We start from the raw sequence: 23008 nt of genomic DNA on the forward strand, positions 1-23008 counted from the left end.
CCTCTTGGTCAATCTTTCCTCACTCATCCTCTCCATGTGCCCAAACCACTTCAAAACACACTCTTCTGCTCTCTCAACCACGCTCTTTTTATTTCCACACATCTCTCTTACCCTTACGTTACTCACTCGATCAAACCACCTCACACCACACATTGTCCTCAAACATCTCATTTCCAGCACATCCATCCTCCTGCGCACAACTCTATCCATAGCCCACGCCTCGCAACCATACAACATTGTTGGAACCACTATTCCTTCAAACATACCCATTTTTGCTTTCCGAGATAATGTTCTCGACTTCCACACATTCTTCAAGGCCCCCAGGATTTTCGCCCCCTCCCCCACCCTATGATCCACTTCCGCTTCCATGGTTCCATCCGCTGCCAGATCCACTCCCAGATATCTAAAACACTTCACTTCCTCCAGTTTTTCTCCATTCAAACTCACCTCCCAATTGACTTGACCCTCAACCCTACTGTACCTAATAACCTTGCTCTTATTCACATTTACTCTTAACTTTCTTCTTCCACACACTTTTCCAAACTCAGTCACCAGCTTCTGCAGTTTCTCACATGAATCAGCCACCAGCGCTGTATCATCAGCGAACAACAACTGACTCACTTCCCAAGCTCTCTCATCCCCAACAGACTTCATACTTGCCCTTCTTTCCAAAACTCTTGCATTTACCTCCCTAACAACCCCATCCATAAACAAATTAAACAACCATGGAGACATCACACACCCCTGCCGCAAACCTACATTCACTGAGAACCAATCACTTTCCTCTCTTCCTACACGTACACATGCCTTACATCCTCGATAAAAACTTTTCACTGCTTCTAACAACTTTCCTCCCACACCATATATTCTTAATACCTTCCACAGAGCATCTCTATCAACTCTATCATATGCCTTCTCCAGATCCATAAATGCTACATACAAATCCATTTGCTTTTCTAAGTATTTCTCACATACATTCTTCAAAGCAAACACCTGATCCACACATCCTCTACCACTTCTGAAACCACACTGCTCTTCCCCAATCTGATGCTCTGTACATGCCTTCACCCTCTCAATCAATACCCTCCCATATAATTTACCAGGAATACTCAACAAACTTATACCTCTGTAATTTGAGCACTCACTCTTATCCCCTTTGCCTTTGTACAATGGCACTATGCACGCATTCCGCCAATCCTCAGGCACCTCACCATGAGTCATACATACATTAAATAACCTTACCAACCAGTCAATACAGTCACCCCCTTTTTTAAATAAATTACACTGCAATACCATCCAAACCTGCTGCCTTGCCGGCTTTCATCTTCCGCAAAACTTTCACTACCTCTTCTCTGTTTACCAAATCATTTTCCCTAACCCTCTCACTTTGCACACCACCTCGACCAAAACACCCTATATCTGCCACTCTGTCATCAAACACATTCAACAAACCTTCAAAATACTCACTCCATCTCCTTCTCACATCACCACTACTTGTTATCACCTCCCCACTTGCGCCCTTCACCGAAGTTCCCATTTGCTCCCTTGTCTTACGCACTTTATTTACCTCCTTCCAGAACATCTTTTTATTCTCCCTAAAATTTAATGATACTCTCTCACCCCAACTCTCATTTGCCCTTTTTTTCACCTCTTGCACCTTTCTCTTGACCTCCTGTCTCTTTCTTTTATACATCTCCCACTCAATTGCATTTTTTCCCTGCAAAAATTGTGCAAATGCCTCTCTCTTCTCTTTCACTAATACTCTTACTTCTTCATCCCACCACTCACTACCCTTTCTAATCAACTCACCTCCCACTCTTCTCATGCCACAAGCATCTTTTGCGCAATCCATCACTGATTCCCTAAATACATCCCATTCCTCCCCCACTCCCCTTACTTCCATTGTTCTCACCTTTTTCCATTCTGTACTCAGTCTCTCCTGGTACTTCCTCACACAGGTCTCCTTCTCAAGCTCACTTACTCTCACCACCCTCTTCACCCCAACATTCACTCTTCTTTTCTGAAAACCCATACAAATCTTCACCTTAGCCTCTACAAGATAATGATCAGACATCCCTCCAGTTGCACCTCTCAGCACATTAACATATATATATATATATATATATATATATATATATATATATATATATATATATATATATACCTCGCAAACGCGGGAGACAGCGACAAAGGAAAAAAAATATATATATATATATATATATATATATATATATATATATATATATATATATATATATATATAAATATATATATATATATATATATATATTTCCCTGGGGATAGGGGAGAAAGAATACATCCCACGTATTCCTTGCGTGTCGTAGAAGGTGACTAAAAGGGAAGGGAGCGGGGGGCTAAAAATCCTCCCCTCGTTTTTTTTTTTAATTTTCCAAAATAAGGAACAGAGAAGAGGGCCAGGTGTGGATATTCCCTCAAAGGCCCAGTCCCCTGTTCTTAACGCTACCTCTCTATCGCGGGAAATGGCGAATAGTATGAAAAATATACACATGTACATATCCATACATTCCTGCTTGCATCAATACCTGGTGGTACCCCGCCACACAGGAAACAGCATCGCTACCGCCTGCTTCAGTGAAATAGCGCCAGGATAACAGACAAAAAAGGCCACATCCACTCACACTCAGCCTCCAGGTATCATGTGTAATGCACCAAAATCTTTCCATATCCAGGCTCCACAGATCCTTCCATGGCTCATCCCTGACACTTCACATGCCCCGGCTCAGTCCATTGACAGCACATCAAGCCTGGTACACCACATCGTTCCAATATATATATATATATATATATATATATATATATATATATATATATATATATATATATATATATATATATATATATATTTTTAACTTTCCAAAAGAAGGAACAGAGAAGGGGGTCAGGTGAGGATATTCCCTCTAAGGCCCAGTCCTCTGTTCTTAACGCTACCTCGCTAAAGCGGGAAATGGCGAATAGTATGAAAGAAGAAATATATATATATATATATATATATATATATATATATATATATATATATATATATATATATATATATATATATTTTCCCTGGGGATAGGGGAGTAAGAATACTTCCCACGTATTCCCTGCGTGTCGTAGAAGGCGACTAAAAGGGGAGGGGGTGGGGGGCTGGAAACCCTCCCCTCTCAATTTTTTTTTAATTTTCCAAAAGAAGGAACAGAGAAGGGGGCCAGGTGAGGATATTCCCTCAATGGCCCAGTCCTCTGTTCTTAACGCTACCTCGCTAACGCGGGAAATGGCGAATAGTTTGGAAAAAAAAAAAAAATAGGTTTGCGGCAGGGGTGTGTGATGTCTCCATGGTTGTTTAATTTGTTTATGGATGGGGTTCTTAGGGAGGTAAATACAAGAGTTTTGGAAAGAGGGGCAAGTATGAAGTCTGTTGGGGATGAGAGAGCTTGGGAAGTGAGTCAGTTGTTGTTCGCTGATGATACAGCGCTGGTGGCTGATTCATGTGAGAAACTGCAGAAGCTGGTGACTGAGTTTGGTAAAGTGTGTGGAAGAAGAAAGTTAAGAGTAAATGTGAATAAGAGCAAGGTTATTAGGTACAGTAGGGTTGAGGGTCAAGTCAATTGGGAGGTGAGTTTGAATGGAGAAAAACTGGAGGAAGTGAAGTGTTTTAGATATCTGGGAGTGGATCTGGCAGCGGATGGAACCATGGAATCGGAAGTGGATCATAGGGTGGGGGAGGGGGCGAAAATTCTGGGGGCCTTGAAGAATGTGTGGAAGTCGAGAACATTATCTCGGAAAGCAAAAATGGGTATGTTTGAAGGAATAGTGGTTCCAACAATGTTGTATGGTTGCGAGGCGTGGGCTATGGATAGAGTTGTGCGCAGGAGGATGGATGTGCTGGAAATGAGATGTTTGAGGACAATGTGTGGTGTGAGGTGGTTTGATCGAGTGAGTAACGTAAGGGTAAGAGAGATGTGTGGAAATAAAAAGAGCGTGGTTGAGAGAGCAGAAGAGGGTGTTTTAAAGTGGTTTGGGCACATGGAGAGAATGAGTGAGGAAAGATTGACCAAGAGGATATATGTGTCGGAGGTGGAGGGAACGAGGAGAAGAGGGAGACCAAATTGGAGGTGGAAAGATGGAGTGAAAAAGATTTTGTGTGATCGGGGCCTGAACATGCAGGAGGGTGAAAGGAGGGCAAGGAATAGAGTGAATTGGAGCGATGTGGTATACCGGGGTTGACGTGCTGTCAGTGGATTGAATCAAGGCATGTGAAGCGTCTGGGGTAAACCATGGGAAAGCTGTGTAGGTATGTATATTTGCGTGTGTGGACGTATGTATATACATGTGTATGGGGGGGGGGTTGGGCCATTTCTTTCGTCTGTTTCCTTGCGCTACCTCGCAAACGCGGGAGACAGCGACAAAGTATAAAAAAAAAAAGGAAAAAAAAAAAAAATATATATATATATATATATATTAAAAAAGGGGGTGACTGTATTATTGACTGGTTGGTAAGGTTATTTAATGTATGTATGACTCATGGTGAGGTGCCTAAGGATTAGCGGAATGCATGCATAGTGCCATTGTACAAAGGCAAAGGGGATAAGAGTGAGTGCTCAAATTTCAGAGGTATAAGTTTGTTGAGTATTCCTGGTAAATTATATGGGAGGATATTGATTGAGAGGGTGAAGGCATGTACAGAGCATCAGATTGGGGAAGAGCAGTGTGGTTTCAGAAGTGGTAGAGGATGTGTGGATCAGGTGTTTGCTTTGAAGAATGTATGTGAGAAATACTTAGAAAAGCAAATGGATTTGTATGTAGCATTTATGGATCTGGAGAAGGCATATGATAGAGTTGATAGAGATGCTCTGTGGAAGGTATTAAGAATATATGGTGTGGGAGGCAAGTTGTTACAAGCAGTGAAAAGTTTTTGTCGAGGATGTAAGGCATGTGTACGTGTAGGAAGAGAGGAAAGTGATTGGTTCTCAGTGAATGTAGGTTTGCGGCAGGGGTGTGTGATGTCTCCATGGTTGTTTAATTTGTTTATGGATGGGGTTGTTAGGGAGGTGAATGCAAGAGTTTTGGAAAGAGGGGCAAGTATGAAGTCTGTTGTGGATGAGAGAGCTTGGGAAGTGAGTCAGTTGTTGTTCGCTGATGATACAGCGCTGGTGGCTGATTCATGTGAGAAACTGCAGAAGCTGGTGACTGAGTTTGGTAAAGTGTGTGAAAAAAGAAAGTTAAGAGTAAATGTGAATAAGAGCAAGGTTATTAGGTACAGTAGGGTTGAGGGTCAAGTCAATTGAATGGAGAAAAACTGGAGGAAGTAAAGTGTTTTAGATATCTGGGAGTGGATCTGGCAGCGGATGGAACCATGGAAGTGGAAGTGGATCATAGGGTGGGGGAGGGGGCGAAAATCCTGGGAGCCTTGAAGAATGTGTGGAAGTCGAGAACTTTATCTCGGAAAGCAAAAATGGGTATGTTTGAAGGAATAGTGGTTCCAACAATGTTGTATGGTTGCGAGGCGTGGGCTATGGATAGAGTTGTGCGCAGGAGGGTGGATGTGCTGGAAATGAGATGTTTGAGGACAATGTGTGGTGTGAGGTGGTTTGATCGAGTAAGTAACGTAAGGGTAAGAGAGATGTGTGGAAATAAAAAGAGCGTGGTTGAGAGAGCAGAAGAGGGTGTTTTGAAATGGTTTGGGCACATGGAGAGAATGAGTGAGGAAAGATTGACCAAGAGGATATATGTGTTGGAGGTGGAGGGAACGAGAAGTGGGAGACCAAATTGGAGGTGGAAAGATGGAGTGAAAAAGATTTTGTGTGATCGGGGCCTGAACATGCAGGAGGGTGAAAGGAGGGCAAGGAATAGAGTAAATTGGATCGATGTGGTATACCGGGGTTGACGTGCTGTCAGTGGATTGAATCAGGGCATATGAAGCGTCTGGGGTAAACCATGGAAATCTGTGTAGGTATGTATATTTGCGTGTGTGGACGTATGTATATACATGTGTATGGGGGGGGTTGGGCCATTTCTTTCGTCTGTTTCCTTGCGCTACCTCGCAAACGCGGGAGACAGCGACAAAGTATAAAAAAAAAAATATATATATATATATATATATATATATATATATATATATATATATATATATATATATATAAATATCCTCCCCTCCTTGTATTTTTATCTTTCTAAAATGGGAAACAGAAGAAGGAGTCACGCGGGGAGTGCTCATCCTCCTCGAAGGCTCAGACTGGGGTGTCTAAATGTTTGTAGATGTAACCAAGATGTGAAAAAAGGAGAGATAGATAGTATGTTTGAGGAAAGGAACCTGGATGTTTTGGCTCTGAGTGAAACGAAGCTCAAGGGTAAAGGGGAAGAGTGGTTTGGGAATGTCTTGGGAGTAAAGTCAGGGGTTAGTGAGAGGACAAGAGCAAGGGAAGGAGTAGCAGTACTCCTGAAACAGGAGTTGTGGGAGTATGTGATAGGATGTAAGAAAGTAAATTCTCGATTAATATGGGTAAAACTGAAAGTTGATGGAGTGAGATGGGTGATTATTGGTGCATATGCACGTGGGCATGAGAAGAAAGATCATGAGAGGCAAGTGTTTTGGGAGCAGCTGAATGAGTGTGTTAGTGGTTTTGATGCATGAGACCGGGTTATAGTGATGGGTAATTTGAATGCAAAGGTGAGTAATGTGGCAGTTGAGGGAATAATTGGTATACATGGGGTGTTCAGTGTTGTAAATGGAAATGGTGAAGAGCTTGTAGATTTATTTGCTGAAAAAGGACTGGTGATTGGGAATATCTGGTTTAAAAAGCGAGATATACATAAGTATACGTATGTAAGTAGGAGAGATGGCCAGAGAGCGTTATTGGATTACGTGTTAATTGACAGGCGCGCGAAAGAGAGACTTTTGGATGTTAATGTGCTGAGAGGTGCAACTGGAGGGATGTCTGATCATTATTTTTTGGAGGCTAAGGTGAAGATATGTATGGGTTTTCAGAAAAGAAGAGTGAATGTTGGGGTGAAGATGGTGGTGAGAGTAAGTGAGCTTGGGAAGGAGACTTGTGTGAGGAAGTACCAGGAGAGACTGAGTACAGAATGGAAAAAGGTGAGAACAATGGAAGTAAGGAGAGTGGGGGAGGAATGGGATGTATTTAGGGAATCAGTGATGGATTGCGCAAAAGATGCTTGTGGCATGAGAAGAGTGGGAGGTGGGTTGATTAGAAAGGGTAGTGAGTGGTGGGATGAAGAAGTTAGATTATTAGTGAAAGAGAAGAGAGAGGCATTTGGACGATTTTTGCAGGGGAAAAATGCAATTGAGTGGGAGATGTATAAAAGAGACAGGAGGTCAAGAGAAAGGTGCAAGAGGTGAAAAAGAGGGCAAATGAGAGTTGGGGTGAGAGAGTATCATTAAATTTTAGGGAGAATAAAAAGGTGTTCTGGAAGGAGGTAAATAAAGTGCGTAAGACAAGGGAGCAAATGGGAACTTCAGTGAAGGGTGCAAATGGGAAGGTGATAACAAGTAGTGGTGATGTGAGAAGATGGAGTGAGTATTTTGAAGGTTTATTGAATGTGTTTGATGATAGAGTGGCAGATATAGGGTGTTTTGGTCGAGGTGATGTGCAAAGTGAGAGGGTTAGGGAAAATGATTTAGTAAACAGAGAAGAGGTAGTAAAAGCTTTGCAGAAGATGAAAGCCCGCGAGGCAGCAGGTTTGGATGGTATTGCAGTGGAATTTATTAAAAAAGGGGGTGACTGTATTGTTGACTGGTTGGTAAGGTTATTTAATGTATGTATGACTCATGGTGAGGTGCCTGAGGATTGGCAGAATGCGTGCATAGTGCCATTGTACAAAGGCAAAGGGGATAAGAGTGAGTGCTCAAATTACAGAGGTATAAGTTTGTTGAGTATTCCTGGTAAATTATATGGGAGGGTATTGATTGAGAGGGTGAAGGCTTGTACAGAGCATCAGATTGGGGAAGAGCAGTGTGGTTTCAGAAGTGGTAGAGGATGTGTAGATCAGGTGTTTGCTTTGAAGAATGTATGTGAGAAATACTTAGAAAAGCAAATGGATTTGTATGTAGCATTTATGGATCTGGAGAAGGCATATGATAGAGTTGAAAGAGATGCTCTGTGGAAGGTATTAAGAATATATGGTGTGGGAGGCAAGTTGTTAGAAGCAGTGAAAAGTTTTTATCGAGGATGTAAGGCATATGTACGTGTAGGAAGAGAGGAAAGTGATTGGTTCTTAGTGAATGTAGGTTTGTGGCAGGGGTGTGTGATGTCTCCATGGTTGTTTAATTTGATTATGGATGGGGTTGTTAGGGAGGTGAATGCAAGAGTTTTGGAAAGAGGGGCAAGTATGAAGTCTGTTGTGGATGAGAGAGCTTGGGAAGTGAGTCAGTTGTTGTTCGCTGAGGATACAGCGCTGGTGGCTGATTCATGTGAGAAACTGCAGAAGCTGGTGACTGAGTTTGGTAAAGTGTGTGAAAGAAGAAAGTTAAGAGTAAATGTGAATAAGAGCAAGGTTATTAGGTACAGTAGGGTTGAGGGTCAAGTCAATTGGGAGGTAAGTTTGAATGGAGCAAAACTGGAGGAAGTAAAGTGTTTTAGATATCTGGGAGTGGATCTGGCAGCGGATGGAACCATGGAAGCGGAAGTGAATCGTAGGGTGGGGGAGGGGGCGAAAATCCTGGGAGCCTTGAAGAATGTGTGGAAGTCGAGAACATTATCTTGGAAAGCAGAAATGGGTATGTTTGAAGGAATAGTAGTTCCAACAATGTTGTATGGTTGCGAGGCGTGGGCTATGGATAGAGTTGAGCGCAGGAGGGTGGATGTGCTGGAAATGAGATGTTTGAGGACAATGTGTGGTGTGAGGTGGTTTGATCGAGTAAGTAATGTAAGGGTAAGAGAGATGCGTGGAAATAAAAAGAGCGTGGTTGAGAGAGCAGAAGAGGGTGTTTTGAAATGGTTTGGGCACATGGAGAGAATAAATGAGGAAAGATTGACCAAGAGGATATATGTGTCGGAGGTGGAGGGAACGAGGAGAAGTGGGAGACCAAACTGGAGGTGGAAAGATGGAGTGAAAAAGATTTTTAGTGATCGGGGCCTGAACATGCAGGAGGGTGAAAGGAGGGCAAGGAATAGAGTGAATTGGATCGATGTGGTATACCGGGGTTGACGTGCTGTCAGTGGATTGAATCAGGGCATGTGAAGCGTCTGGGGTAAACCATGGAAAGTTGTGTGGGGCCTGGATGTGGAAAGGGAGCTGTGGTTTCGGGCATTATTGTATGACAGCTAGAGACTGAGTGTGAACGAATGGGGCCTTTGTTGTCTTTTCCTAATGCTACCTCGCACACATGAGGGGGGAGGGGGATGGTATTCCATATGTGGCGAGGTGGCGATGGGAATGAATAAAGGCAGACAGTGTGAATTGTGTGCATGGGTATATATGTATGTGTCTACGTGTGTGTATATATATGTGTACATTGAGATGTATAGGTATGTTTATTTGCGTGTGTGGACGTGTAAGTATATACATTGTGTATGGGGGTGGGTTGGGCCATTTCTTTCATCTGTTTCCTTGCGCTACCTCGCAAACACGGGAGACAGCGACAAAGCAAAATAAAATAATAAATATAGAATATATATATATATATATATATATATATGCGGCAGGGGTGTGTGATGTCTCCATGGTTGTTTAATTTGCTTATGGATGGGTTTGGGGTTTGTTAGGGAGTTGAATGCAAGGGTTTTGGAAAACGGGGCAAGTATGCAGTCTGTTATGGATGAGAGAGCTTGGGAAGTGAGTCAGTTGTTGTTTGCTGATGATACAGTGCTGGTGGCTGATTTGCGTGAGAAACTGCAGAAGCTTGTGACTGAGTTTGGTAAAATGTGTGAAAGAAGAAAGCTGAGAGTAAATGTGATTAAGAGCAAGGTTATTAGGTACACTAGGGTTGAGGGACAAGTCAAATGGGAGGTAAGTTTGAATGGAGAAAAACTGGAGGAAGTGAAGTGTTTTAGATATCTGGGAGTGGATATGGCAGTGGATGGAACCATGGAAGCAGAAGTGAATCATTGGGTGGGGGGGGGGGGTGAAAGTTCTGGGAGCGTTCAAGAATGTGTGGAAGTCAAGAACATTATCTCGTAAAACAAAAATAGGTATGTTTGAAGGAATAGTGGTTCCAACAATGATATATGGTTGCGAGGTGTGGGCTATGTATAGAGTTGTGTGGAGGAGGGTGGATGTGTTAGAAATGAGATGTTTGAGGACAATATGTGGTGTGAGGTGGTTTGATCGAGTAAGTAATGATAGGGTAAGAGAGATGTGTGGTAATAAAAAGTGTGGTTGAGAGAGCAGAAGAGGGTGTTTTGAAATGGTTTGGTCTTATGAAGAGAATGAGTGAGGAAAGATTGACCAAGAGGATATATGTGTCAGAGGTGGAGGGAATGAGGAGAAGTGGGAGACCAAATTGGAGGTGGAAAGATGGAGTGAAAAAGATTTTGAGTGATCGGGGCCTGAACATGCAGGAGGGTGAAAGGCGTGCAAGGAATAGAGTGAATTGGAACGATGTGGTATACGGGGGCCAACGTGCTGTCAATGGATTGAACCAAGGCATGTGAAGCGTCTGGGGTAAACCATGGAAAGTTCTGTGGGGCCTGGATGTGGAAAGGGAGGTGTGGTTTCGGTGCATTATTACATGACAGCTAGAGACTGAGTGTGAACAAAAGTGGCCTTTGTTGTCTTTTCCTAGCGCTACCTCACGCATATGCGGGGGGAGGGGGTTGTTATTTCATGTGTGGCGGGGTGGTGATGGGAATGAATAAAGGCAGACAGTATGTATTATGTACATGTGTTTATATGTATATGTCTGTGTGTGTATATATATGTGTACGTTGAGACGTATAGGTATGTATATTGGCGTGTGTGGACGTGTATGTATATACATGAGTATGTGGGTGGGTTGGGCCATCCTTTCGTCTGTTTCCTTGCACTACCTCACTAACGCAGGAGACAGCAACAAAGCAAAATAAATAAATAGATAAATAGTACATATGATAGAGTTGATAGAGATGCTCTGTGGAAGGTATTAAGAATATATGGTGTGGGAGGCAAGTTGTTAGAAGCAGTGAAAAGTTTTTATCAAGGATGTAAGGCATTTGTATGTGTAGGAAGAGAGGAAAGTGATTGGTTCTCAGTGAATGTTGGTTTGCAGCAGGGGTGTGTGATGTCTCCATGGTTGTTTGATTTGTTTATGGATGGGGTTGCTAGGGAGGTGAATGGAAGAGTTTTGGAAAAAGGGGCAAGTATGCAGTCTGTTGTGGATAAGAGAGCTTGGGAAGTGAGTCAGTTGTTGTTCGCTTATGATCCAGCACTGGTGGCTGATTCGTGTGAGAAACTGCAGAAGCTTGTGACTGAGTTTGGTGAAGTGTGTGAAAGAAGAAAGTTAAGAGTAAATGTGAATAAGAGTAAGGTTGTTAGGTACAGTAGGGTTGAGGGACAAGTCAGGTGGGAGGTAAGTTTGAATGGAGAAAAACTGGAGGAAGTGAAGTGTTTTAGCTATCTGGTGGTGGATTTGGCAGCGGATGGAACCATGGAAGCGGAAGTAAATCATAGGGTGGGGGACGGGGCGAAAGTTCTGGGAGCGTTGAAGAATGTTTGGAAGTCGAGAACATTATCTCGGAAAGCAAAAATGGGTATGTTTGAAGGAATAGTGGTTCCAACAATGTTGTATGGTTTTGAGGCGTGGGCTATAGATAGAGTTGTGCAGAAGAGGGTGGATGTGTTGGAAATGAGATGTTTTAGGACAGTATGTGGTATGAGGTGGTTTGATCGAATAAGTAATAATAGGGTAAGAGAGATGTGTGGTAATAAAAAGAGTGTGGTTGAGAGAGCAGAAGAGGGTGTTTTGAAATGATTTGTTCACATGGAGAGAATGAGTGAGGAAAGATTGACCAAGAGGATATATGTGTCAGAGGTGGAGGGAACGAGTAGTGGGAGACGAAATTAAAGGTGGAAAGATGGAGTGAAAAAGATTTTGAGTGATAGGGGCCTGATCATGCAGGGGGTGAAACGCGTGCAAGGAATAGAGTGAATTGGAACGATGTGGTATACCGGGGTCTACGTGCTGTCAGTGGATTGAACCAGGGCATGTGAAGCTCCTGGGGTAAACCATGGAAAGTTCTGTGAGGCCTGGATTTGGAAAAGGAGCTGTGGTTTCGGTGCATTATTACATGACAGCTAGAGACTGAGTGTGAACGAATGTGGCCTTTGTGTCTTTTCTTAGCACTACCTCACGCACATGCGGTTGGAGGGGTTGTTGTTTCATGTGTGGCGGGGTGGCGATGGGAATGAATAAAGGCAGACAGTATGAATCATGTACATGTGTATATATGTATATGTCTGTGTGTGTATATATACGTATACGTTGAGATGTATAGGTATGTATATGTGCGTTTGGATGTGTATGTGGGTGGGTTGGGCCATTATTTCGTCTGTTTCCTTGCGCTACCTCTCTAACGCGGGAGACAGTGACAAAGTAAAATATAAATGAAAAAGAAATAATATATAATACATACCCATGCACTACATACACATCTTTGGCCTTAAAGACAGTGACCTCTCTTTCCACATACTCCTCATTGCACCCAAGACCTTTACCCTGTCAGCCACTCTGTGGCTCACTTCCGCTCCTATAGTTCCATTTGGTGCCACATCCACTACCAAATATCTAAAATACTCCACTTCCTCCAATTTTTGTCATTTAAACTCACACTCCAAATAATCTCTATATGTCCATTGCTAAACCTAATCTTGCATTTATTCACATTTACTCTCGTACTTCTCCTTTCACACACTCCTTCGCTTTGACATCAGCTTCTTCAGTTTCTCACTTCAGTCTACCACCAAAGCTGTGTCATCTGCAAGCAACAATTGATTCACCCGCCAATCTTCCCCCCACCCAAGCAGACTGCACATCTGCTCCTCTTTCCAAGGTGCTTGCATTCACTTCCCTCACCACCCCATCTATAAACAGATTAAACAACCATGGTGACATCACATACCCCTGCTGAAGACCCTCCTTCAACTTGAACAACCCACCCTTTTTCTCTACCCTCTCATGCACACCTTACTTTCTTGACAACAAAACTTTCACTTCTTCTAATACCTTTCCCTCCATACCTTATATTCATAACACCTTCCACAAAGCATCTCTATGAACCCTCTAACATTTCTTTCTCCATATCCATAAATGCCACATACAAATCCTGCTGTTATTTTAAGTAGTTCTCACTCACATGCTTAGAAGCATATACTTGATCCACACATCCTCTACTACTCTTAAAACCAGTCTGATGATCTGTCACCACTCATCCATACAACTTACCAGATATCCTTGATAATTTGATACCACTGTAATTTGATATAATCTGATAGAATTCAACAAACCCATGGCCCCCTAATCCCCAGGATCACAGGGTGCTAAGAATCTCTGGGTTTCCACTGGCTTTACTGCCAGTGAAAGGGAAGGCTCAGACAGTAGTAGTACTGGCCCCTCCCATGGCCTTTCCCTTTCTGATAGACCTGCCTCTTTTTCTGTTTCCCAACATTCGTAGTCTCCCTAGTAACCATTCTTCTGTTGAATACCTTCTATCTAGTACGTCTCCTAATATCTTACTTCTCTGTGGGACCCAGTTGTCTAATGATGTTTTCACTTGCCCCTTTTTCATATTCAGCAAAAATCTCCACTCAGCAATTGCAATTCAGAGGGTGTCTGCTTATTCCAATATCAACTCACCTGTCGCATGCCTTGAAGACCTTGAATCCCCAAACTTTAATGTTATCCACTTCAAGGTTTGTTTCCCAACTACCACACTTTTCCTCTGTTTCACCAACTGCTCTCTTAATTCTACTAATTTTATATCTTTCTTTGAATACCTAAACTCCTGTCATGAGACTGTGGCATTCTCTCACCTAAAAGCTGAGATCCTTTACATGGGGATATCAGGGATTTCAACATTTACAATAGGGAATGGTTTGATTCCTCCTGTATGGATGTTAGAGGGATGAAAGGCCTCATGTTATTTATTCTCAATCATCTAGAGCAAATTATCTCCTGTCCTATTCTTATTTCTGACTGCTGTGATCACTCTCTTAATATTCTGGATCTGTTTTTCTCCTATAATCCTTCACACTGTATTTTGATCCCCAGTTAGTTCTTCTGATCACACTCTCATGAATGTATATATTTTGATGGCACCTCCCCTTCCAGCAGACCTCTTCTAAATGTAAATAATGGCATCTCAACAAAGATGACTAGAATAAAGTACAAAAATTCTTTTCTGACTTTCCTCTGTTAAATTACTGTTTCTTATGGGTGATGCTTCTGTCTCTGCCAAACATACAGCAGAGGTTATTGTTGTGGAAATGGAAGCATTTATTCTCTCTTACTCCAAGAGGACCTATTCTTCCAAATGATGGTTCAACTGTTCTTGTTCTGGTGTCATTTAGGTAAGGATCATGTATATCAGGCTTGGAAAAAAAGTCTCCTTTCTTTAATTCTCATTCAGTATTTATCACTGCCCATAATCACTGCAAGTACATTAACTGTGAGGCAAAACTATCCTTTATTCAAAAGAAGTGCAATAACCTCTTCTTGTCATTCACTGATTGGTCTTTAGCTAAGGGCATTGCTGGCAATTTCTTTTGCTCTCCCTTTCCTTCACTTTTCCATTCTAATGGTACTGTAGCTGTCTCTCCCATAGGCATAACAACTCTCTTTGGTTCCTGTTTCTCCTCTAACTCTACCTTGGATGACTCTGACTTTCCTTTACCCCCTGAATCTCCTCTTATTGTGCTCTTTCCCATAATCTTTTTTATAATGTCTGAAAAATGCTTCAGTTTTTGTACACAAGCAATGGCCTGATGGCATTCATCCCTGTGTACTAAAAGAATGTGCCTTCAGACTTGCACTCGTGCTTGCTCATCTGTTCCATTTCTGTTTAAAAACCAAAAGTTTTCCATCTTGGAAGTATGCATTAGTACATCCCATCCTTAAGAAGGGTGACCATTCTAACCCCTTTAACTATTGTCCTGTTACTTTTTGACATCTGCCATTTCCAGTATTTTAACCCCTCTTCAACTCTCATATGTTGAGACATCTTAAATCTAAGTCTTCTTTCTGATCCATTGGTGATATTCTTTCCTATCTTACTTATGTCTGGTCATCATTATGACCTTTGTCTAGTGGATATGGCTGGCTTCCTGAGCATTGCAAGTGCCTCATGAAGGAAGATGGGACTCATTGGGCAGGAAGTAGATACTAAGTAATTATACAGTAATGCCTCATGCTGCAGAAGGCAGTGCTTTTAAGATAATCACTGGCTTCTAGCTGCCACAAACATTCATCAACTATACTGTGAAACAAAAATGCTTACACTGTAAGATAATTTTGATATGCTTAACATTCAGGTTTTTTTTTAAAAGCCATAGACCCATTTCATCCAAACTTTTCCATGATCAACCTCCAACCCCAAAGCAGAAATGAAAAACTGATCCCTGCCTCACACTTTGGAAATATATGCTCACAAATTCCTCTTCCCAAAAAAACACAACAATAACAAAATATGTAAGCACTGAAATGATCTAACAAGCATAGAGTAACCACCCTGCTAAACCAGTTTTAATCCATGATTGCTGGATGCATGCAGTATTGCAAGTGACATTTAAGACAGAGCAGTTAGGCCTTCACATTTTTTGTTTCCCATTATAAAATGAAAGAATATTATTATTATTATTATACTTTGTCGCTGTCTCCCGCGTCTGCGAGGTAGCGCAAGGAAACAGACGAAAGAAATGGCCCAACCCCCCCCATACACATGTATATACATACGTCCACACACGCAAATATACATACCTACACAGCTTTCCATGGTTTACCCCAGACGCTTCACATGCCCTGCTTCAATCCACTGACAGCACGTCAACCCCGGTATACCACATCGCTCCAATTCAATCTATTCCTTGCCCTCCTTTCACCCTCCTGCACGCTCAGGCCCCGATCACACAAAATCTTTTTCACTCCATCTTTCCACCTCCAATTTGGTCTCCCTCTTCTCCTTGTTCCCTCCACTTCCGACACATATATCCTCTTGGTCAATCTTTCCTCACTCATCCTCTCCATGTGCCCAAACCACTTCAAAACACCCTCTTCTGCTCTCTCAACCACGCTCTTTTTATTTCCACACATCTCTCTTACCCTTACGTTACTCACTCGATCAAACCACCTCACACCACACATTGTCCTCAAACATCTCATTTCCAGCACATCCATCCTCCTGCGCACAACTCTATCCATAGCCCACGCCTCGCAACCATACAACATTGTTGGAACCACTATTCCTTCAAACATACCCATTTTTGCTTTCCGAGATAATGTTCTCGACTTCCACACATTCTTCAAGGCCCCCAGGATTTTCGCCCCCTCCCCCACCCTATGATCCACTTCCGCTTCCATGGTTCCATCCGCTGCCAGATCCACTCCCAGATATCTAAAACACTTCACTTCCTCCAGTTTTTCTCCATTCAAACTCACCTCCCAATTGACTTGACCCTCAACCCTACTGTACCTAATAACCTTGCTCTTATTCACATTTACTCTTAACTTTCTTCTTCCACACACTTTTCCAAACTCAGTCACCAGCTTCTGCAGTTTCTCACATGAATCAGCCACCAGCGCTGTATCATCAGCGAACAACAACTGACTCACTTCCCAAGCTCTCTCATCCCCAACAGACTTCATACTTGCCCCTCTTTCCAAAACTCTTGCATTTACCTCCCTAACAACCCCATCCATAAACAAATTAAACAACCATGGAGACATCACACACCCCTGCCGCAAACCTACATTCACTGAGAAATGTATGTAAAAATAAAGGATATGTATAAACAAGTGAGCTAAGATACCTTATATGGCCTTGGTATAATAGTGAAAGTAATGCCGAGATTCCTTGGTGGAAGCAATGCATGGGTGGTGGAGGATGGTTGGAGGCAGAGGTGATAGAGTAAGGGAGCCTCATGATGTACATTCATTAATGATACTTTTCCATATCTATGAAAGAGATACACATAAAAGTGAAGGATATTTGAAAAAATGATCATACATAACTTATATGGCTGTGGTACTGTACCGAAGTTATAGTGTAAATTCAATGTTGGAGGTCTATTAGAGGAAGGACAGAGGTGGGAGATACAGGGGGTTTGAGCCTTATGATGTATATTCACTGCTCACTATTCACTGTTTCCATATATGGTTACTCTTTATATATACTTACATTTACATTTATTTACTTACATATATACACTTCATAATTGCTTCCAGAGAATGATAGTCTTGGAAATATGATCTGTAGTGAGTAAGATGACACTTAGCAGCCATAAAATGTCAAATTAGCAGAGTAGTTCAAAATAAGCTTGTGAATGTTAATGCTTGCATAGGGACACCCAGCACCTTGATATACCAGAAGACCCCTCATGCCTAAGATGCAATGTCCACAATAAAAACACAGAACACTATCTAATTAGCTGTATGCTTTCCCACTGTAAACACACATGAAATCACCTCACTTTATAACCTATTGCTCTGCCCAGTGGACATGGTCAGCTTCCTGAGCATTGCAAGAGCTCTTTAGGAGGGACCCCAGGGAAAGGCAGGTAAAGGAAAGGTTTCTATGGTGTTAGCAGATTCCACTTACAAGTCCAAGGTCATGCCCTTCAGGTTGTGCATAATTCCACAAGGTCAAGTTCATGCCCTTCAGGTTGTGCATAATGCCACAGTTCTTTACAAGACTGGTAGCCTCTCTGCCCCCTAAATAATCTTTCTCTAAAGCCACAGTTGTAGAGTGCCTCACTGTTTTTCTAGTAACCTTAGAATCAAAGGAGAAATGTGTTAGCGTAGGATTACAAGTCTAGAATACTTTTCAAGAAATAGGTTTCACTATCAACCAGAAAAAGTCTTGATTTACAGTTGATTTACAGTCAGAATTTCATTTGGCTTGGAGTCTAGAATACTTTTCAAGAAATAGGTTTCACCATCAACTAGGAACAGTCTTGCATGATTTACAGTCAGAATTTCACTTGGATTTGAATAGATTGTTGCACACAGATGGGTTCTCTGCCATCTGAGGTACAAAGCTTTGGACTCCACAAACATTGCCTCAAAAGTTTTGCAGCTCACTGCAATCCCGTGGTGAGGCAGGAGGCCAAAACTTTTCCACCATTAAACAGAGATTTTTAGAGAGCTTTACCCCAAGAATATCTTAAAACCTTAGTCTGATGGACAGATATGAGGAGTCTCCAAAGGCCTATGCTTTGGAGAGCTCCTCACTTCTCTTTGATGTTTTATAGAAAAATAACTTGAGTCACAGATGGGACTTCCATGCCTCAGAAGGTTATATAAGCACAAGCATGTGGAAGGATGAACAAAAGTCCTCGCACAACATAAAGGAACTGCATGTCCATGGTTCTTTATCTCCCAGATTGTCTAGAGTCTTGGGTGTGGAATTCTGTTTTTCATGGCTAGTGTTCTGGCAGTCTGCTACAGAATAAACAGAAGCCCTCAATGATCCCTCCTTATTAGGGCTAATGGAAAGAATTCTCTCCACAGCAATAAACAAAAACCTTTTTTTCCAGGCTTCCTGTTCTTATGGAGTTTTTTGCTTATGTTCAGCCATCATCATATAATTGATATCCATGACAGTAGAAATGTCTATAGGGAGAGATACATTTAATTGCACCCTTTCATTAGAGGTGCATCATCATGTGTATCACTTCTCTACCAAAGATATCTTGTTGTCAACCTATGTCTGTCTGTCATGTTCAACAAAGGGTCAATAGCAGCAGATGCCTTGACTGAGAACCAAAATTATTGATGCCAAATTATCTCATACCTACATCTGGGAAGGTTTTCCCCAAATTAAATGTTTATTTGGGTTTAGTGGCTTTTGTACCCTCACAGTGGAAGCAACAACTATGATGGCAGAAACTTTTTCAGCATAGTTTTCTTCCACTGATACCTCAAGTCTTTCTAGACCACTTTATCCTTTGCTCAGGAGACCAGTGTTGAAGCTATGGCTACGGAATTTACTCTTAGATATTATAAAACACTTTTACAGTCTGAGAGTTGGAGAGCATTTGATAGATGATCTTCTCCATAACATTTTTCTGTTTATGTGTCTCTGTTTGAGGACAGTATCATTCAGTTTGGAAACTTTTTAAGTCTCCCCAGAAGATCCAGATTCTTCTGAGGCTTCAGAAGCTCTCTATTTAGAGTTCTTCCCTAGCCATTTTAATGATAAGAAAAGGTTAGTAGTACTAATAGCCTTATTAAGAATGCCGTACAAGAACCACTTTCAGAGTTTGGTAGTATCCTTTCAAGACTTAATTAAGACTAGCTTCTCTGATCTTTTCCTCCATGGAGACAAGTTACCTCTTCACTGCAGTGTAAATGAGAGTTCCCAAAGGAGCTGAATTTGTTACAATCAGGATTTTTGTGGCTAAATAGCAACTTGATATCTTATTGAGAAAAGTATCTTCTTTATAGTTCTTAGTGATGGAAGATTTAGTAAGATGACTTATTCAAACAGTAGAACCTCATTTTTGATGGTGACACATTTTAGAATAATCCAAATCCTAGGATTTCAGTGGAAAATGAAATTAGTAAGATTAGAAGTACTGTATGTATATTTTGATTTATTCTCAAAAAGACTACAGCTAGAGACCATCTTTCCTTATGCTCATTGGACCCCTGAAAGAATTTTTAGAGATCAACAGAAACTATCCAGGAAGCTTAGAACTTCTCTCTGCAGGAAGCATGTCTTCCTGATTAAGAAAGATTTTTTTTTTCTTTTGGCCCAGTTTAGTCCATATGGTAGAGCCCTTGATGTTAGGAAGGAAGCCTTCACCTTAAATTATCTCAGAAACCTTTCCCTGGAAGACATCAATGGTAGAAGGCTTTGGCATTCCTTTAACGCATTTGGTAGATGATATTATATTATACATATTGAGGATTGACATTTCATGATGCTGGAGTTGCCACCTTTGAGATATTTGAACCCTAATATGTCACAAAGTAACTCTTTAGGTTTTTTAACCTTCCTCATCCATATTGCTATGCTGTCAAGGCTCATGGGACAATTTGACCCTGGGAGAAATGTTAGTTTTGAAGAATTTTGTGTCATTGGTGGTGTCAGGTGAGTGATTTATTTTGGTTATCATTTTCTGCTGTTCCTCCACCTTTCTTTCAGAAAACCTTTCTCTTAACTGATGGTGATCACCTGCATGTTGATGTCTGTGTTCTGATATTTATGAGGAAGGGTGATGCCTGTGATGCATTGATGTGAATGTCGTGTAGAGGTTGCTGATTGGTCAATGGATGGATCTATCCTGAACTAGCAAGCACCAGCACCAAATACAACAGATGTTAGCAAGGGGTAAGAGGCCTCTACCTAATGAGAAGGTAGGGATTTAGAGGTTTCAAAACTCCAGGGATCCTAGAGATTCCCTCAAAGCTCAAGGGGCACAGTCATGGAAAGCAACAACTTTTCATTCTTCAAAACTTACTTTTTTTTTTGTCTTTTAACCCTTTAGTGGCAGACCACATCACATGATGTTCTCTTAGGGGATGGATAGCCAGTATCACATGATTGAACTTTTTCCTCCCCTCACTGAATGTCCTGCTGATGTATTGCACAGTTAGTAGCATAAAAGGGTCCCTTCCCTTACCAGATACACTCACAGAAAACTTAGCTCTCCTCAGTATTATTAGTTACCATCATTGGTGCACATCCATAGACCTCTTGGATCATGGATACAGTGACCCAGCAGAAAATATGTAGATTGATGGATGATAGAAATGATGAAGAGGAGGAACTCTTAATATTATATCTATCAGCTGGTGAACAAAGTGAAGAAATAAAACAGTTAATGACTTGGAGAGATTTTAGCAGAAATTAGGAGGAGCATATCCAGCACAAGACTCAGCTACCTAGATACCCACCATCCACATGCACAGCCTTTATTTACATTGAACAAATTATGTAGCAACTGCACCTAATTTTCCTGAATGTAAAGTATCACTTATAGTACTGTATAGTGTATCACTCAGTCTGTATGGTGTATGATGAATCACCACTTTGCATTAGAAATGCTTTCCTAGAGAACACAACTTAGTAGAATCACCATATAGTATAACTCATTTTATCATAGAACTTAATTAGATTAAGGAGGGTTATGTTCCTGGGGAAGATCTTGTACTCTTGTAACTTTGTATTCACACAAATATATAAGTAGAGTGCCAAGAAACATTAGCACAGTACAAGTATGTTATTAATTTAGGTATTTAACCCCCTAACTACTCCAGGTGTACATGTGTATGAACTGAACCATTCCTCAGACTTGAATTTTTCCATTAAGTTTCATGCCTGTTTCATGGCTGCTCACTGAGTCTGGTTGGTGGCTTAGGTGTCTCATAGTAAGTCAGCCTGCAGCCATGCCAATTTCATCAGATTTTTATGAGTTTTTATTGGAAGGAAATTTGGAAATCTAGAGGTTTTTAGCTTGATTTAGAGGATCAGGCAGAATTTGATTCTGAGGTACATGATTTGACAGTGATTCTAGTGAATATTGGCTCTTCCATCGCTGAAAGCTGACCAAGATGATGCTGGGGATGGTTGTTCAAGCAAAAGAGGGGACACTGTTGCCAGTGTCCACATGAATGTGTCTGACTTTTACAGCTGGTAACTTTTGCGAAGTTTTGTTATTTTGTTATGAAAAAGGATCACTGAATCACTTTGATTATAACATGGAAAAATTTGCCATATAAAATAAAACATGATAATAATCAGTTCTTAGTTTTTGGTGTAGGTAACATAAATGATAAACTGTGTAGTGACAATTCACCTGATACTCAGGCTTTCCTCCTGCACATTTTAATGCATTGTGTTGAAACATCTACAAACTTTCTATTCCTAATTAAAGTAGTAGATGTGTTTTTTTTTTATTGTTATATGGATATCTAAAATTGTTAAGTATAATACATTTTTATAAAGAACTTGGAAAACTGAATTTTGAAGGTTAGGAAAGAGCCCTTAGTTAAAAGTAAAGGGGTTATGTAAATGCTGTACAGCTTAGAAACAGTGATCAAGAACTGTAAAAATACAATACTGTAAGTACAACCATGTTTCTTTGATTGTAATCTTCAGTCCAGACACACATAATTTGCTCCCTGTTCACCATAATTTCATCATTGGTATGATTGACTTTCATTTCGCATAAAGGTAACAAATTGGAGACACTGCTTTACTGTGTCTGCATGCTTATGATTTGTTCTATGATTTGATATAAAAGGCAAAGCAAAGGCCCTGGTGATAGCAACACCACATTGACCAGCAGCAAAATGCCTCAGATGTCTCTCCTTACCTTCCAACTGATGCTCTTCCTGCTCCTGTTCTTCCAATAAGTATGATACTGGCTTAGGCTATGATCACTGTAATTCATGTGCATCAAGCTGGTTGCCTTGGTGGATGTCATACTTACTAGCAATGATTGCATGTTAGACTGATCACCAGCTATTGCCATATGCAGTCTTTTTTCCTTCTGCATTACTCAATTCATCTTTTTTATATATACACCATAGAAGCAAAACACCACTTATTGAAGTACTAGAAGGCAATGATTAGGTGTTATAATTCTGCTTATATTCATATCATTTACCATCATTGCTTTTCCTATGCGAAAGATACAAACAGGCAAGGTTTCTATGTTCTTCCCTCTTGTCTTGAGGTCAGGAAAGGTTACCTCAGATGTGGTGGCCATACTCTGTTTTTCAACTCATTTTTTGTGTGTCATGTAAGATTTCCAAATAATTCATCTTATTCACCATTAGAGTGGTAAATAAGGAAAGAGTGTACACATCTTTCTCCCACTTACTCATCATTTA

The 23008-nt window shown here is 41.2% G+C and overlaps 1 protein-coding gene across 4 annotated transcripts in view; it reads left to right on the forward strand.

Annotated features, from left to right (window-relative positions):
* LOC139749137 (ubiquinone biosynthesis protein COQ9, mitochondrial-like) overlaps positions 1-23008 on the forward strand; it is a 233760-nt gene that overhangs the window by 154521 nt on the left and 56231 nt on the right. The gene's annotated exons all lie outside the window — the stretch shown is intronic.

This window comes from Panulirus ornatus, chromosome 6, assembly GCF_036320965.1.
Source record: "Panulirus ornatus isolate Po-2019 chromosome 6, ASM3632096v1, whole genome shotgun sequence".
In the NCBI taxonomy this organism is placed as follows: domain Eukaryota; kingdom Metazoa; phylum Arthropoda; class Malacostraca; order Decapoda; family Palinuridae; genus Panulirus; species Panulirus ornatus.